The sequence below is a fragment of the Danio rerio genome, chromosome 20 (genome assembly GCF_052040795.2).
Source record: "Danio rerio strain M-AB ecotype USA chromosome 20, GRCz13ab, whole genome shotgun sequence".
Classification (NCBI taxonomy): Eukaryota; Metazoa; Chordata; class Actinopteri; order Cypriniformes; family Danionidae; genus Danio; species Danio rerio.
This window is the reverse complement of record NC_141040.1, coordinates 34,047,935-34,064,164: the sequence shown is the minus strand read 5'-3', so window position 1 is coordinate 34,064,164 and position 16,230 is coordinate 34,047,935. Positions and strand designations below refer to the sequence as shown.

At 44.0% G+C, this 16,230-nt stretch overlaps 1 long non-coding RNA gene across 5 annotated transcripts in view; it reads left to right on the top strand.

Annotated features, from left to right (window-relative positions):
• LOC137488661 (uncharacterized) overlaps positions 1-16,230 on the top strand; it is a 332,037-nt gene that overhangs the window by 157,996 nt on the left and 157,811 nt on the right. The window lies entirely within an intron of this gene.

Below are 16,230 nucleotides of genomic sequence, written 5' to 3'. Positions count from 1 at the left end.
TATGCTCTATTTAGCCATTTTCATTTCTGTCAGCTTTTTGTGTAATTAAACCATAAGTAAACTATTACGACTAAAAACTGCCTTTTTATGTGTCTAATTTTAAGTTTTGTGGCAAGTAGCCACTTCTGCTTTGTGTCGTGCTGGCGATAAGCCTGTCAGGCTGTATTCTGCAATAGTAACCACTTGGATGTACTTTATCTCTTATTTAATATGTATCAGTTTTATAATTGAACCAGTAGGTGGCGTATATAAAAAGTATGTCAATCATGGCATAACAGTAGGGGGTGTCAAGTAACTAATAAAGATATTGTGGTGACGACAAGTCACTGATTAAAATATATTTGCCATTGAATAATTTGATTAAGAGATTCGTTCTAAAATGCAGATTTATCCAACATTAAAACAGGGTTTGCCTTTATTGGATCACCATTGAATTATTCATTTAAACTAATAAAATATCAAATAATTCACAAATTTTATTTTATTTTTTTAAATTTACTGCAGCAACACCCGTAGGTGGCGTATCTAAAATGTATATCAATCATTAAAGTAGTAACTGATAACGAAAAATTTCAATCAAATTATATCATCACACCAGTTGGTGGTGACATGTAACTGATCAAATTAATTTATTATTAAATCATTTGTTCATTAAATTCATTCCAAAATAATAAGATTCATCCAATAATAAAACAGGTTTTGCTTTTATTGTATTGCCATTGAATCATTTCAAGAGTTCTCACTCAGCTCATGATTTATACATGGCTTGTTTTGCGTGCTGTCCCGGCAGAGAGCCATGAGCTTATGGGATCCTCGGGCCCAGGGCTTCCCCTTTTCGCAGGGCGAGGGAAAATAAAGCTCAAGGTGAACCAAGGCCTAGATGAACTTACTGAAAGTAAGACATTAGAAAAAAATATGTTGGCTTATTTTATCTATAATATAGAGCATATTTGGACGGTGGGAGGAAACCGGGGAACCCGGTGGAATCCCATGCGGACATGAGGAGAACATGCAAACTCCGCACAGAAGTACCAAATGGCCCAGCGAGAATCCAACGCCATTGGTATTCTTGCTGTGAGGCAACAATGCTAGTCTCTGGACCACCGTGGCGCCCATTCTGGATAAAGGTGGAAGAAAGTAAGGATGGGGGTTTCTTCCAGACTAAGATAATGGAAGAAAGGAAATGAGGATATATATATAATGTTGGCCAGCTGGGTCAATCGTGAGCATGTGCTCCTTTCGAAATTAGTTTAAAATTAAAATCACTTATTTAAATAAATTTTAAAAATTATAATTTGCAGTTAAATTTATATTTTTAAATTGACTGCCGAAGCACCAGTAGGTGGCGTATCTAAAAAGTATATAAGTCATATCCTAAAAGTAGATGGCGACAAGTAAATGATAAAAATGTATTTGTCATTGAATTCTTTGTTAAAATGATTCACTCCAAAATGCTGATTCATCTAATAATGAAATGTGTTGTACATTTATGGGATATTGAAGGAATTCATTTAATTGAAACTAATTATTAATGAAATAATTTGCTATTAAAAACATATTTTTAAATTGAAAGCAGCAACTCCTACTTTATCCAAAATCTTGCAGCTTTTTTAAATAGATAATTCAATATGTTTAGTTCAACAGTACTAACAGTACTTAGTACGTAACAGTACTCCAAACTCAAAATGTGTCCATTCCACCTTTGATCTGTCCTGTAAAAGTTGAGCAAGTCATTAATGATCCTCTGGCCCATGGAAGGTCATAGAAAACATGTCAGAGAGCCAGAGGCTTCCTACCCAGGGAAACTAAATCACCTGCATCCCAGACATGAACCTACGCTAACCCCTTTCTCAGGGCTTTACTGCACACTAATAATCAGCCTCATCAAAGACTCGCCGCCCCGCAGATTGTAATGTCCCTCTAATGACTTTTAAAGGGTCTTTTTATGCTTATTTTACAGTTACCTGTTGATGTTCAAACATGCTTGTTTTTTTTAAAACAGCCCGTGCTGTTTTGTGGGATGTGTAATGACAGGTTTTGGGTAGTAGTTCAGTGTGTTTGTGTGGAGATATGCAGGTATGTTACAGGAAGAGTCCAGAGCGGAGAGATCCAGGTGTTGACAGGCATGATATGAGCTCAGAGGAAGTGCTGACGGATCTTGAGCTGGTCAGACATGAGGGCTTTCAGGATGAGGGTGACGGCAACTGAGATAGACCACCTGTTCAGAACAACCATCATGACTCTGTGCCAGATTCACTCTACTGACACAAACACAGCACACGCATAATTATATACACACGCATACACTGTAAATGTTTCGGTTAACAGATTAAAAAAAAAGGGTTTTGGAAAGAATCTCATATGTTGACCAAGGTTAAAAAACCCTCTTTCCTTGACATTGAATTTTGACATAAAGCTTCCATACCACTGTTGGATTTTTCAAACTTTTCATGTTTTCAATGTTATTCGGCAGGTTTGTGGTAAAAAAAAAATGTTGTATGCGGTATTTGACTCTTTGAGTAAACTGCTGTGTACTTTAGATTGTGGGTTCAGCTGAGGTGAGATGAGCATTATTTCAGCCAAAGGGAACGTTCGAGGTTACAGAAGTAACCCTTCGTTCCCCGAGGAGGGGAACGGAAGTGCCATGAATGGGAGGATTCGGATCAGAAGCCGCTTATCTGGAGAGTATTGAACGGGCCAATGAATGAAATTAATTGGCAGCGTAAGCTTGCGCAGGTGTGCGACATCTGCAATCATCTCAGCATATAAGCACACCTGAAGCCAGCAGACGCCATCCTTTTAAGCTGAAGAGACTTTCAAACAGCTAAGGAACAGTCATTATGGCGACGGAATATGGCACTTCCGTTCCCCTCCTCGGGGAACGAAGGGTTACTTCTGTAACCTCGAACGTTCCCCTTCGGTTGGGGAACTTCAGTGCCATGAATGGGAGAATATGGAAAGCGCCATAATGACTGCACCTTACCAACACCCCCGATGAGGAGATAGTCAAGCAAGCGTGACGCATCCACATCATGGGGGGCGCGGTCCTCCAACGTGTCCCTGGCCCTAATTTATCCTACTTCAACAGAAGTTTTACGGATTTAGATATATTTTTTGGGAAGTCGTGAGCATCTAGATAATTCTAGGAAATACGACAGTACGTTGGGAAGCGTGCAATCCCGATAGGGAGGACGCTGCGGAGGCCATCCGTTACCCAAGGGGGGGATAGATGGCAGAATTTACCTATGGACTAGCCCTAAAAAGGGGGAGTACGCATAGCAAAGAGTGGTTAGCGGAGAGGGAAGACACGGGTCCGCCCAGGGGGGGGACTTAACCGTGGCGGAATAAGCATATGGGGTCGCCTAGTGGGGATCACGCATAGCAGGCACCTATACCCAAAACGCGGGCTGACCAGCGGGCAGACCTACAACGTAGTGGGCCAGCAAGTGACTCCTCCGCTGAGTCAGTGCTGGGGGCCACGGAGGAATCTGCAGGGCTCACCTGACGGGGAACTTTACTGACAGATAAAAAAGGCGCACGTACCTCCGTGTTAGGGAGAATGGCGCAGCAAGCGTGTTTCAACACCCTACCGAGTTGTCTCCTCAATCACCAAAGGGTTACCTAATACCCTTGAGGAAACCGGCTCCACTCGCAGATTGTAAAACCTTGCAAATGTGTTGGGTGTCGCCCAGCCCGCAGCTCTACAGATGTCTGTTAGAGAGGCGCCGCGTGCACGCGCCCAAGAGGATGCAACGCTCCGAGTGGAGTGTGCACGTACTCCCGGGGGACACGGCTGACCTCGACTCGAATAAGCGAGTGAAATGGCATCCACAATCTAGTGGGATAATCTTTGTTTCGATACGGCACTTCCCTGCTGCCGACCGCCATAACAGACAAAGAGCTGCTCAGATGATCTAAAATTCTGAGTACGGTCCACATAAATGCGCAGAGCGCGAACTGGACAAAGTAAAGAAAGGGCTGGGTCTGCCTCCTCCGGGGGCAGCGCTTGCAGGTTCACTACCTGATCTCTAAAGGGGGTGGTAGGAACCTTGGGCACATAACCGGGGCGGGGTCTCAGGATAACGTGAGAGTAATCCGGCCCGAATTCCAGGCACGAGTCACTGACCGAAAATGCCTCCAGGTCCCCGACCCTCTTGATGGAGGCCAACGCAACCAGCAGAGCTGTCTTCAGGGACAGAAATCTTAGAGATACTGATTCGAGTGGCTCAAAGGGATCGGATCGCAGACTCGTGAGAACGAGGGCGAGATCCCAAGAGGGCATGAGAGGAGGGCGAGATGGATTAATTCGCCTAGCACCCCTAAGGAACTGGATGACCAGGTTATGCTTTCCCACGGTGCCGCCAGCTACCGCGCTATGATAAGCGGAGATGGCGGCCACGTAAACCTTGAGAGTGGAGGGCGACAGCCTGCTGTCCAACTTCTCTTGAAGGAAAGAGAGCACAACACTAATCTGGCAATTTCGGGGGTCTTCTCTGCGAGAGACGCACCATTCAGTGAATAAGACTCCACTTCAGGGCGTAGGCGCGCCTCGTGGAGGGGGCTCTAGCCTGAGTGATGGTATTAACCACCGCAGTCGGTAGGTTACCCAAGTCTTCCTCGCGTCTAGGGACCACACGTGGAGGTTCCAAAGATCGGGGCGAGGGTGCCAGATGGTGCCCTGTCCCTGAGAGAGTAGGTCCTCTCTCAAAGGGATCCGCCAGGGGAGGGCCGTCGCGAGGAGTGAGAGCTCTGATATCCAGGTCCGGTTGGGCCAAAGGGGCGCAACTAGCAGAACCTGTTCCTCGTCCTCCCTGACCTTGCACAGAAACTGCGCGAGCAGGCTCACTGGGGGAAACGCATACTTGCGCATGCCCCGAGGCCAGCTGTGGGCCAGTGCATCCGTGCCGAGAGAGCCCTCGGTCAGGGAAAAAAACAACTGGCAGTGAGCGTTCTCGGGGGAAGCAAACAGATCGATCTGGGCCTCCCCGAATCGCGCCCATATCAGCTGAACAGACTCGGGGTGGAGTCTCCATTCTCCAGGGCGTAACAGCTGTCGTGAGAGCGCATCGGCTGCACGATTGAGCGTGCCTGGGACGTGAATGGCGCGCAGCGATTTCAGCCGCGGGTGACTCCAGAGGAGCAGACGGCGGGCGAGCTGAGACATGCGGCGAGAGCGCATACCCCCCATGCGGTTGATATACGCCGCCGCCGCCGTACTGTCCGTCCTGACCAGCACGTGTTGCCGCTCCAGCACCGGTAAAAAGCGGTGGAGAGCGAGGAACACTGCCAACAGCTCTAGGCGATTGATATGCCAATGCAGCTGGGTACCCTTCCAGAGGCCCGCAGCCGCATGCCCGCGACACACGGCCCCCCAACCCGTGTTGGAAGCGTCTGTTGAAACAACAACATGGCTGGACGCCTGTCCTAGAGGCACACCGGCCTGTAGGAACGAGGGGTCGTTCCAAGGGCTGAGGGCGCGGCGACACAGCGCAGTAACCGAGACCCGGTGTGTGCCCGCGTGCCATGCGCGTCTGGGGACCCGATCGTGAAGCCAGTGCTGAAGTGGTCTCATATGGAGCAACCCGAGCGGCGTGACGGCGGCTGCGGATGCCATATGCCCCAGGAGCCTCTGAAAGAACTTCAGTGGGACCACTAGTTTGCTGTCGAGCTCCCTCAGACAGTTCAGCAACAGGCGAGCGCGTTCCTCGGAGAGGTGCGCTACCATGGTGATCGAGTCCAGCTCCATCCCGAGAAAAGAAATCCTCTGCACGGGGGCGAGTTGCTCTTTTCTCGGTTGACCTGAAGCCCCAGTAGGCGGAGATGCCGAAGCACCTCGTCCCTGTGCATAATCAATTGCTCCCGCGAGTGGGCTAAAATCAGCCAGTCGTCGAGATAATTGAGTATGCGAATGCCCGCGAGCCGAAGGGGCGCTAGGGCACCCTCCGCGAGTTTGGTGAAGACCCGCGGAGACAGAGAGAGCCCGAAGGGGAGGACCTTGTACTGCCACGCTCGACCCTCGAACGCAAACCGCAGAAATTGGCGGTGGCGTGGAAGAATGGAGACATGGAAATACGCGTCTTTCAGGTCTATGGCTGCAAACCAATCCCGAGGACGAACGCATTGGAGAATGCGCCTCTGCGTGAGCATTCTGAACGGCAGCTTGTGCAGACAGCGGTTCAAAACGCGCAGATCTAGGATTGGCCGTGACCCACCGCTCTTTTTGGGTACGATGAAGTATGGGCTGTAAAACCCACTCTCCATCTCGGCTGGAGGAACCGGCTCGATTGCACCCTTCGCCAGGAGGGTAGCAATCTCCTCTCGCAAGACAGGGGCGGACAGGGGGTTGACCCTGGAGAAATACACGCCCGTAAACTTGGGGGGCCGTTTCGCGAACTGAATCGTGTAACCGAGTCTGATTGTGCGTATGAGCCACCGCGAGGGGCTGGCCCGCGCTAACCAGGCAGGCAGAGCCCTCGCTAATGGAGTCATCGCTACAATCGCTGACGTACCAGCGGTGGGGCAGCGCGGAGTGGGTGTGCTGATCCGGGAAGCACGAGGGTCCCGCGGAAAAGCTGGAGGAGAGCGATTCGCTCTGGCTCCGAACCCTGACTCCGGAGAGGGGGCTGGAGGGCTGAGGGAAGGGAGACCGTCCCCCCAGCGCTCGTGAGCCACTGGCGAAGCACGTAGAGTCTGCGAGCCGGAAGGCAGCGCGTCCCGGACTGGCAGAACTCGTGCAGTCACATCCGGGGAAGGGAAAAAGTGCTCTTTTACTGATGTTTTGGTGGCACTGAAAGTACCGTTGTTATCGGGGCCCCGCCCTCCAGCGGGGAAAGAGCAAGTTTCCTCTTCTCCGGATGGCCTGTCTCAGGGACGCTTCGCGGTCCGTTTACCGGACTTAACGGCGCCCTGGGCAGGAGGGGCTGCCTGCTTTCGAGGTGAACGCCGCGCCCGCTTGGCCGGAGGCGCAGGCGGGGGCGGGGCAGCACTCGTTGGCGGGCGCCCTCGGCGAGGAACAGCGGAGGTGGATGGCTCGGCGGGCGGAGCGGGCTTACGGCCACGCCGATAGATGACATTGCCCATCGCATCCGACTGCTCTTTCACCGCCTTGAATTCCTGGGTGAATTCACCGACGGTGTCGCCGAACAGGCCAGCCTGGGATATGGGCGAGTCAAGAAAGCGAACTTTGTCAACGTCGCGCATATCGGCCAGGTTTAGCCAGAGGTGGCGTTCCTGAACCACAAGTGTGGACATCGTCCTCCCCAGCGCACACGCGGCGGACTTAGTAGTCCGAAGAGCATAGTCGGTCGCGGTGCGCAGCTCATGTAATAAGCTTGGGTTGGACCCGCCCTCGTGCAGCTCGGTCAGCGCCTGCGCTTGGTAGCGCTGGTAGGTGGCCATCGCGTGCAAAGCAGAAGCAGCCTGGCCCGCAGCCTTATAAGCTCTGGCTCCGAGGGAGGCAGACAACCTACAGGCTTTGGACGGGAGGCGGGGCAAACCCCGCCACGTAGAGGCGCCGCGCGGACAAAGATTGACCGCGATAGCGCGCTCCACTGACGGGATCGCCTCATACCCCCTGGCAGCTCCGCCGTCAAGGGCGGTGAGGGCGGAGGCACTCGCAGCACGGGCAGAGAAAGGTGCCCTCCAGGACTGCGTGAGCCTACTGTGCACTTCCGGGAAGAAGGGGACGAGAGGCTTCGAAGGCTTCGCCTTCTGGTCCTCTACGTAGCACCCATCTAGTCGGTCCGGCCGCGGAGCTGGGGGATAAACCATCTCCAACCCCACGGCCGAAGCAGCCCGGGAAAGCACGGCTAACATGTCCGCTTCAGGATCCGATTTGACAGCGCTCACCTGCCCGGAGGGGGCGAGCGGGTCCGGATCTTCGTCGGACAGTGAAAGCCCACCCTCCGATGCCGCGGAGGACATCTGATCTCCGGTGTCAGCGAGTGTGAGAGCTACCATCTGGTTAGACGGATCACTCTCACCACCCGAAGCTTGGATGGAGCGCCGTGAGGAGCGAGAGGTCCGCGAGCCCGTGGGCGGCGGATTAGCTCCCGCTGAAACCCTCAGATCTGCCCGAGCGCCCGCTGCTTTTTTAGAACAGGAGGCAACTGGGGTGGCTCGCTCTCTTGCGAAAGTTAGCCGCGATCTTAGCTGTGCAACGGTCATGGCATCGCAATGACGACATGAACCGCCCGCGAGCACCGCATTAACATGCTGGACCCCCAAACATGCAATGCAGTGATCGTGTCCATCATCCGGAGACAGGAAACCCCCGCATCCAGAAACGCACAGTCGGAGCGCCATCCTGAAAAGGACGTGCTGCACGACTGTGTTGCTCTTTTAGGAAAGTTGCAACTATACGCACCGCTCTGGAGGACCGGACCCAAAGAACCGCAGGCAAGGGAGTAACCCAGCTCGACCGTCTGCCACCGCGAAGACCCACTCTGGACCGGGAGACACACTCGTTCGCTCTGAAGTGCTGATCAGCAAGAGGAACCCTCATCGACTCACTCAGAAAGGATCTGAAGCGAAAAGGATGGCGTCTGCTGGCTTCAGGTGTGCTTATATGCTGAGATGATTGCAGATGTCGCACACCTGCGCAAGCTTACGCTGCCAATTAATTTCATTCATTGGCCCGTTCAATACTCTCCAGATAAGCGGCTTCTGATCCGAATCCTCCCATTCATGGCACTGAAGTTCCCCAACCGAAGGGGAACCATAGATATGCAAAACACTCTACGGACAATGTGATTGGGCTAGTTTTGATTCGCAGTTGGGTGGGTTTTGTTACACTTACCTGGCAAACTTGGCTAGAAGAATTGTTTGTGCAAATATAAGCTAACACTTTCATTGAACTTTCAACAGCATATATGTTGTCTTAATGTTACTGTACTTACTGTTGATGTCAATGTGACTGTGTAATGTTTGGGGTGGGTATGGACTTGATGTTTTTGATATGTGTTTTGATCATTGTATTGAATCAGAACTGAATGCAGACTTTTTATAAAACTCACATTCAATTGTTATTATATTCGTTATTCTTATTTGTCTGTGAATGTGTTTCTGTATTGTTGCTCATACCTTTTTTAAATAGTGTAATTATTTGTATGGATAAAGTTAATGTTATTAAGAAAATTTTATTTCAATTAGGTCAAGTACAAAATATATCAAGTACAACAAATAGTTTTGTCTTATATATATATATATATATATATATATATATATATATATATATATATATATATATATATATATATATATATAAGGGATGTAACGATTCATCGTGAGCCAGTTGAACATCGATTCAAATGTGTGACGATTTCAATTGGTAGAAGTGTTGAATGAATCGTGATACATTTTTTGAACAGAGGTGGGCGCTGTGTTTACAGGCGGAAACTCACTTTACTTGCACATCAGCAGCGAGCAAAAGGTGGGGCGGCAGAATAAAATGACAATGGTAAAGAGCGCCAGAAATACTGCAAAAAAAAGTTTACTTACAGAACAACGAATATGATGCACATACAAACCGTCAGCACAGTGAAAAACTACTGTCACAGATGTATATGCGCAAAAACACTAATTAATAAGCCAAACCACACGGACCGGATGATTTGCAGCTCCGTGTTTTCATAGTGAAAGTATGAAGATGTTTTTTAGACTGAAAGAGAAAGGTGTGTTACAGAAGCAGGTATTAGATTAGTTTTACCATCTCCTTTTCAAATTAGTTTACACATATTTTAGTAATTTGCTTATTATTATTTAATATTTAATAATGCTCAAAATTATCTCTTCTTAAGTATATCACACTGATACTTATACTTATTAACTATAGTAATATTAATTATTCACTTTTATCACTTTTTTAATCATATTCAACTCCTGTAATTTTATAATCAGTATTTTATGCCAGTGGCCAGTCCCCTGGATTGCAGGGCCTATTGACCACCTCTTTACACACTTCTCTTTGGTTTAGGAAAGGCTTTCCTCTCCACACCAGTCATCTCGGTCCCCAGTGAAAATGTTGTTTTCAGCAGAGGACACTGTAAATGTGCAAAGACCTCAGCTGATGCCAGAAAACAGATATTCTGATATTTCTTTAAAAATGTAAAATCCCAGCACAGTCACAGGTTTAGTTTGTTCATATAATAGTGAGTCTTATCTAGTTTCTATTATTCTTTTTTTATTTATTTGATTTTAAAATAGTAATTTAGTTATGGCAGAAAATGTATTATTTTGCAAAAAAATGTGCAGCATTTAAGAAAAAATGAAAAAGCGCTTCACCTTAAATTTGTTTCAAATAAATTTGTTAAAAAAGCTGAAATAAATCGTGAATCGTGAAATTAGTACCGTGAATTCTAATGAATCGTGAGTCAGGTAAATTATTACATCTCTTTTAAACACACACACACACACACACACACACACACACACGTGTATTTACAACAGAAGTCGTTTTGAAGAGTGACCTGTTTATTTATTTTTTTATCCATACAATTAAAGTCAGTGGTCTCAGAACAAAACTACATAGGTTTACAGTGAAATGAGAGTAAAGAGTTTACTTCTAGGTTAATTATCCAAAAATTTCACCAAAAACAGGAAGACAGTTCTAGGCAAAACAATTGATCTTAGGAAAGACTGAATAAAACAACACACTGACCTTACACTGGCCTGTTTGCTCAACTCCAAACTTATCTGATTTCAAAATCAAGTGATTATTTCATTTCCTGAGATAAGTACCACAGTCTCGCAAGCTCGTTAAAGTCTTTTTGTCATATGCTAATTTTGGAAAAGCAAACACAGTGGCTGGAGGGAAATATCTATTGTTGCCAGACTAGAGACTGTTCAGATGCGAGCAGACAAAATCAAATGAACTGCTTCATTATCAACACGATCTGGAATGCGAATGGAGAGTTCAAAACACTAACATATTCGCTTTGCGCAGAGGCTCATCAAGTTAATGCCGTCATAAAATCACTTTTAAATATAACCACACTTCACATTGGGTGTCAGAAGACACGCCAGCAATAGGAACAAATGTTTATGGAGAGCTATTTTTAGGTTATCAGTATGCAAAATATGACGGGACGAGTGCCAGCCAGTTCTCAGTGTTCTAGGTCAAATGGGTAAAACGTCCAGATTTGTTGATGTTATCTCAAAACACACTTGAACAAGCGTGGAGTGGCTCCTAAACTTTCTTGTCCAGGTCTCTGTCTGTCGCCACAAGCTGTTATCTGATGGTCATGGCTCTTTGGCTATTTGCATTTGGTTCCTATTTGAACATTACAAGGCCACAAGGAGAACTGCATCCATTATATAAAGTCAGACGGTTCGTGCTTAGGAAATGAGCCTCCAATTATAGTGACCTCAGGGGGCAGCTGGGAGCCTTAAGGAAAGGAATATTGAAGATAAAAAGAAACGGAAAAAGGAAACTTAAGAAATTGTACACGTGTGATATTGTGTTTAAAGGTGCCATTGAATGAAAACATACCTAGACAGAGCTGAATAATTAGAGCTCAGTACATGAAAATGGCACACTGTAAGCCTGAAACTCTTACAGTTGAAAACTTGTTCTCATGTAAATCTTGGGAGTGTAAAATCCCAGTGAAAAACAAGCCAATCACATTAAAACACAGACTTTGACAACCCACATGGATTCATTAATATGCATGGCCAAGTCTGTTTGATAGGCAAAATTTTATCCTAGTAAGATACCAGTAAAGATATTTTTATTTTTAATTTTTAAACGGGTGGTCCAAAATGTAATTTTAAGGCTTGGTTGTGTTAATAAGAAAAAAAACAATGTGTGCTCATGTTTCACTTAAAGGAAATCACTTTAGTTTTTCATAAATCTCACTTTGATCATATACAGCTACTCAGCTAACATGAAAACGAAAATGAAAATGAAATGAAAGGCCCGCCCTCAAGTAACTCTGATTGGTCATCGTCATAATGTGCTGCGATTCGCGGATCGGCTCCACATGACGCCCATACAAGCACGCGCGTTTTGTGTAAACAGTCAGTCAACAAGTGTCTGTAACGAGTGAAAATGGGATGCGGCTCCTTTAAGAGAGTGTGTGTGCCATTGTGTGTGTGTGTTTATGTGTGTGCGTGTGTATACTATGAACTATTTGTAACATATACTATGAACTATTTGTAACATGAGAAGCTCATGTGCGCGGGAGCCATGTTTATTTTTATTTTTCTCTCATACTCGGTTTAAGTTATTTTCTGTGGTGACGCTGGTGACAGAATAAAGCTTAAAATGTGGGATGAGACCTGTGTGAGCCTTGATTGATTTTTTTGTGCTGTTACACTCCAGTTAGTGGAGTTCTGCTGTATTTATTTTTTAAATCAATGCATTACACAACGTCTTTTACTCATATCCAGAATATGCAGGTGTAAGTAACATGAATCATTCACATATCTTTTGCGACTTCATTATCTGAGATGTAAAACGCACGGAAAAGCTGCCTATATAGAGAGACAATGCAAAGTCGCGCACACACACATAGAGAGAGGGGCTGCACGTGTACGTGTACTTGTACGTGTATATGTGTGTGTGTGTGTGTGTGTGTGTGTGTGTGTGTGTGTGTGTGTGTGTGTGTGTTTGTTTGTTTCTAGCAGTTTGACTAAAAAATATGGATTTGTAGCTAAATCGTTATCATAAACGATTATAAAGCGAACATAATTTCCCTTTGTTTACATCTTTGCTACAACATACCGTTAAGACTAGACACTGTACAAATCAGGATCAATTTTAACAAATAAAAACACAGTTCGTGGCTCAGAGATCACAGCGTCTCCTTGTAGCTGCTCCATCTTTTAGGTGATTTTAACCGACTCTAGCACTAGACTGGGAGAGATTCTGGAAACTGTTTTGTCAAATCATGCTTGCTATGTATTTTATAATTCTCTGGAACATAATTAATATTGAAGTGTAAGCACTTCTGTCTTTGTGTCGTGTCATTTGGAAGCCCAAATACTGAAACAGAAAAGCTTTGTGGAAATAGCAGGATGGCATTTCTTCCTCTGCTGTAACGTTACAGCGCCTTTGGCCACGGCCCTTAGCTGCGCAGTGTGTGTGCGCGGTAAACAAACCTTTGTGATCTCACAAGGGCCAGAAGTATTTTTTGTAGTCCCCAAAATTCGTTCATTGTAGGCTTTGCTAAGCTAACTCTGTAAAATTCAAGGTCTCCCTTTGCATTGAACTTTGAGCATTTCACATTCAGAGATGTTGTTTATGTTCACACAGCTACATTACACATCACAAGTTTAAAGTATGATATCATAGTGGACCACCACTTTAAGTATCTAAGCTTATATTATACCTACTATGTATGTGGGACTCTTATTTTGAAAATGGGACCATTTTATAAAACTTCTTCTTTCTAAAGAAGTTTTATGATCTCATCTGTCCACATACATGGGGCGATAACTGTTTTCAAGGTATACCGCGGTTTGAACGTCAAGGTTTTAAAACCGCAAACATTTTCTGCTATACCATTCCTACAGTACATGTAAGCTTTTTTTAACAGAATTTTTTATTGCTTGTTTTTAGGATAATATTATCTCCATCAGAAAAGATATCCAAATATGTTGTTTTAATTTTTAAAGAAATTTGTGATTTTGAAACTAATGAAGACAGCATAAGTCAATGATTCATTTAGGCTGATTCACTTTATTGCTCCTATATATATATATATATATATATATATATATATATATATATATATATATATATATATATATATATATATATATATATATTTTTTTTTTTTTTTTTTCCTTTTTCAAAACAGTTCAGAACAAAACAACAATAAAAAAACTTACATTTTTAAGGGATCATGGACACAAAAAAGTCATACAAAACAAGTGTCAAAGGTCACCGAAAGCAATATTATTTACTTTCGTATTTATCGTTGATAAAATGTTGCTATATAAAATTTTGTTAAGGGTTACACATCAAAGATTAACAGGCTCCAGATACATATAAAGTAAAAGCACCACAATAAAATTAATTTTTTTTTTTTTTTAATTTTTGCTGAGTAAATTCCCAGGTAAATATTTTTTTTTAATTACATTCCAGATTCAATCCGATTATTGCATTTATTTCTTTATTTAAATATTGCCAATAAGTGTGTATAATATTACATTCCCAAAATATGTGGAAATGATTAGCCAATACATTTCCACATTTACTTCAACATTCACAATTTTTTTATCTCTATAGTTTGAAAATATTTTATTATAATTGTTATAAAAAACTGATAACATTTTATCAAACAAATTCCCTTCATAAATCTGAATTAATTGTGATTATCTGTGTTTCCCAAATAGTTACCCGTTCCTCATTTGTTGTAATTATATTGGCTTCCTTTTCCTATTTTTATTTTATATTCCAAAACATTTTAAATGTTTCTTAACTTAAAATATATTGTGTTTAAAGGGTGAAAAGATTTTGTTTTTAATCCAGACATTTAAAAGGAATCATGAAACCGTGATATTTTTATCCAAGATTATCATACTGTCAGAATCTCATACTTGCTCTTAAACCGGATACTGCCTAAGCACAGTACATCTAATTACAAAATGTAGGATATATGGATTACAACTTTATTCAGTGTCACCCTGAAGAGGCACAAGGTCTTTTTTAAATGTATCTTTTTTCAGTTTAACCATATTATATTACATCTAATTTGTTGCATACTGTATGTTTGTAATGAGGCAACAGACAAATGTAACCTGCTTAATATATGTGTTTAAGGCATGTTTATTTACCATGCCATATAACTTAGCTCTTTCTGGGAGTTTTACTAATATTTTGTGTGTCCGTGTGTCCGTGTGTCCGTGTGTGTGTGTGTGTGTCCGTGTGTGTGTGTGTGTGTGTGTGTGTGTGTGTGTGTGTGTGTGTGTGTGTGTGTGTGTGTGTGTGTGTATGAGCATCAGGACAGACATGAGCTGAAAAGACATCAGAGCATTGCTCATTTATATTAAACACCTTTCCAAATATGGTCAAAACCAATAATATCATATTACAGTCAATACCTAGAGTTGAAAAATGACCTGTCAAACCAAGTGTGAAGACTTTTTGCACTTACTTAAGCCACATAACTTCTATGTAAATGGCAGAGAACAATTTAATATAAAATTAAAAAAAGTATTCTGTGGCATCTTTAATACGTATAACCCCACAGGGTCAAATTTACCCATAGTTGCTATTCAAATATACATAACATTTTCATATTCATAACATTTATTCATTGTCCTTCAGCTTAGTCCCTTATTTATCAGGGGTCACCACAGCAGAATGAACCACCAACTATTCCGGTATTTGTTTTACGCAGCGGATGCCCTTCCAGTCACAACCCAGTTCTGGGAAACACCCATACACTCTCCCATTTACACACCCACTCATACACTATGGCTAATTTAGTTCATCCAATTCACTTACACTGCATGTCTTTGTACTGTGGGGGAAACTGGAGCACCCTGAGGAAACCCATGTGAACACAGAGAGAACATGCAAACTCCAAAGAGAAACGTCCACAGGCCCAGCCGGGACTCGAACCAGCGACCTTCTTGGTGTGAGATGGCAATGTTACCACTGAGCCACTGTGCACATGCACATGACAGATTTTCAATAAAATATTTAGGGCTCCCAATTATTCACTTTTACTAAAATGCATGTTATTTACACTCCACAGTTGTTAATATTTTGTTTTGCTAAAAAAATATTTAAATAGTACATTTCTGCCTATAAGGACCACAGGGCCAAATATACCTGGCATTATTTTTGTGCAACTCATGTTTAAGTGTTCTATATGTTGCCAGGCAACATCTTTCACCCACTGACATAGCAGTAATCAGTTGTGAAAGAAGGAGATTATTAAATGCCAAACAGGTATTAGAGACACTAAATTCCATGAGTGAGGGTCAGTGTGATGTGTGGTGGGTTAATATGATGGGTGAGTGTTGTGTTCTGGGTCAGTTCAGAATTGTAGATGATGACTAAAAATAAGCATTTCATGACTCTAGACATTACTTTGTGAAAGCAGTGGCATAATGCAGTGACAATACATCTTCTGGCTATTTCAAAACAGTAGTCACATGCATGGAAAGTTTTACTCGCTGGTGGTTTTAGCTATAGAATAGACCCTTGGCAGTTTTAATGTTAATATGTGCATGCTACTTCCAGGTGGCTTCCCAGAATTATATATAAAGAGGTTGAAA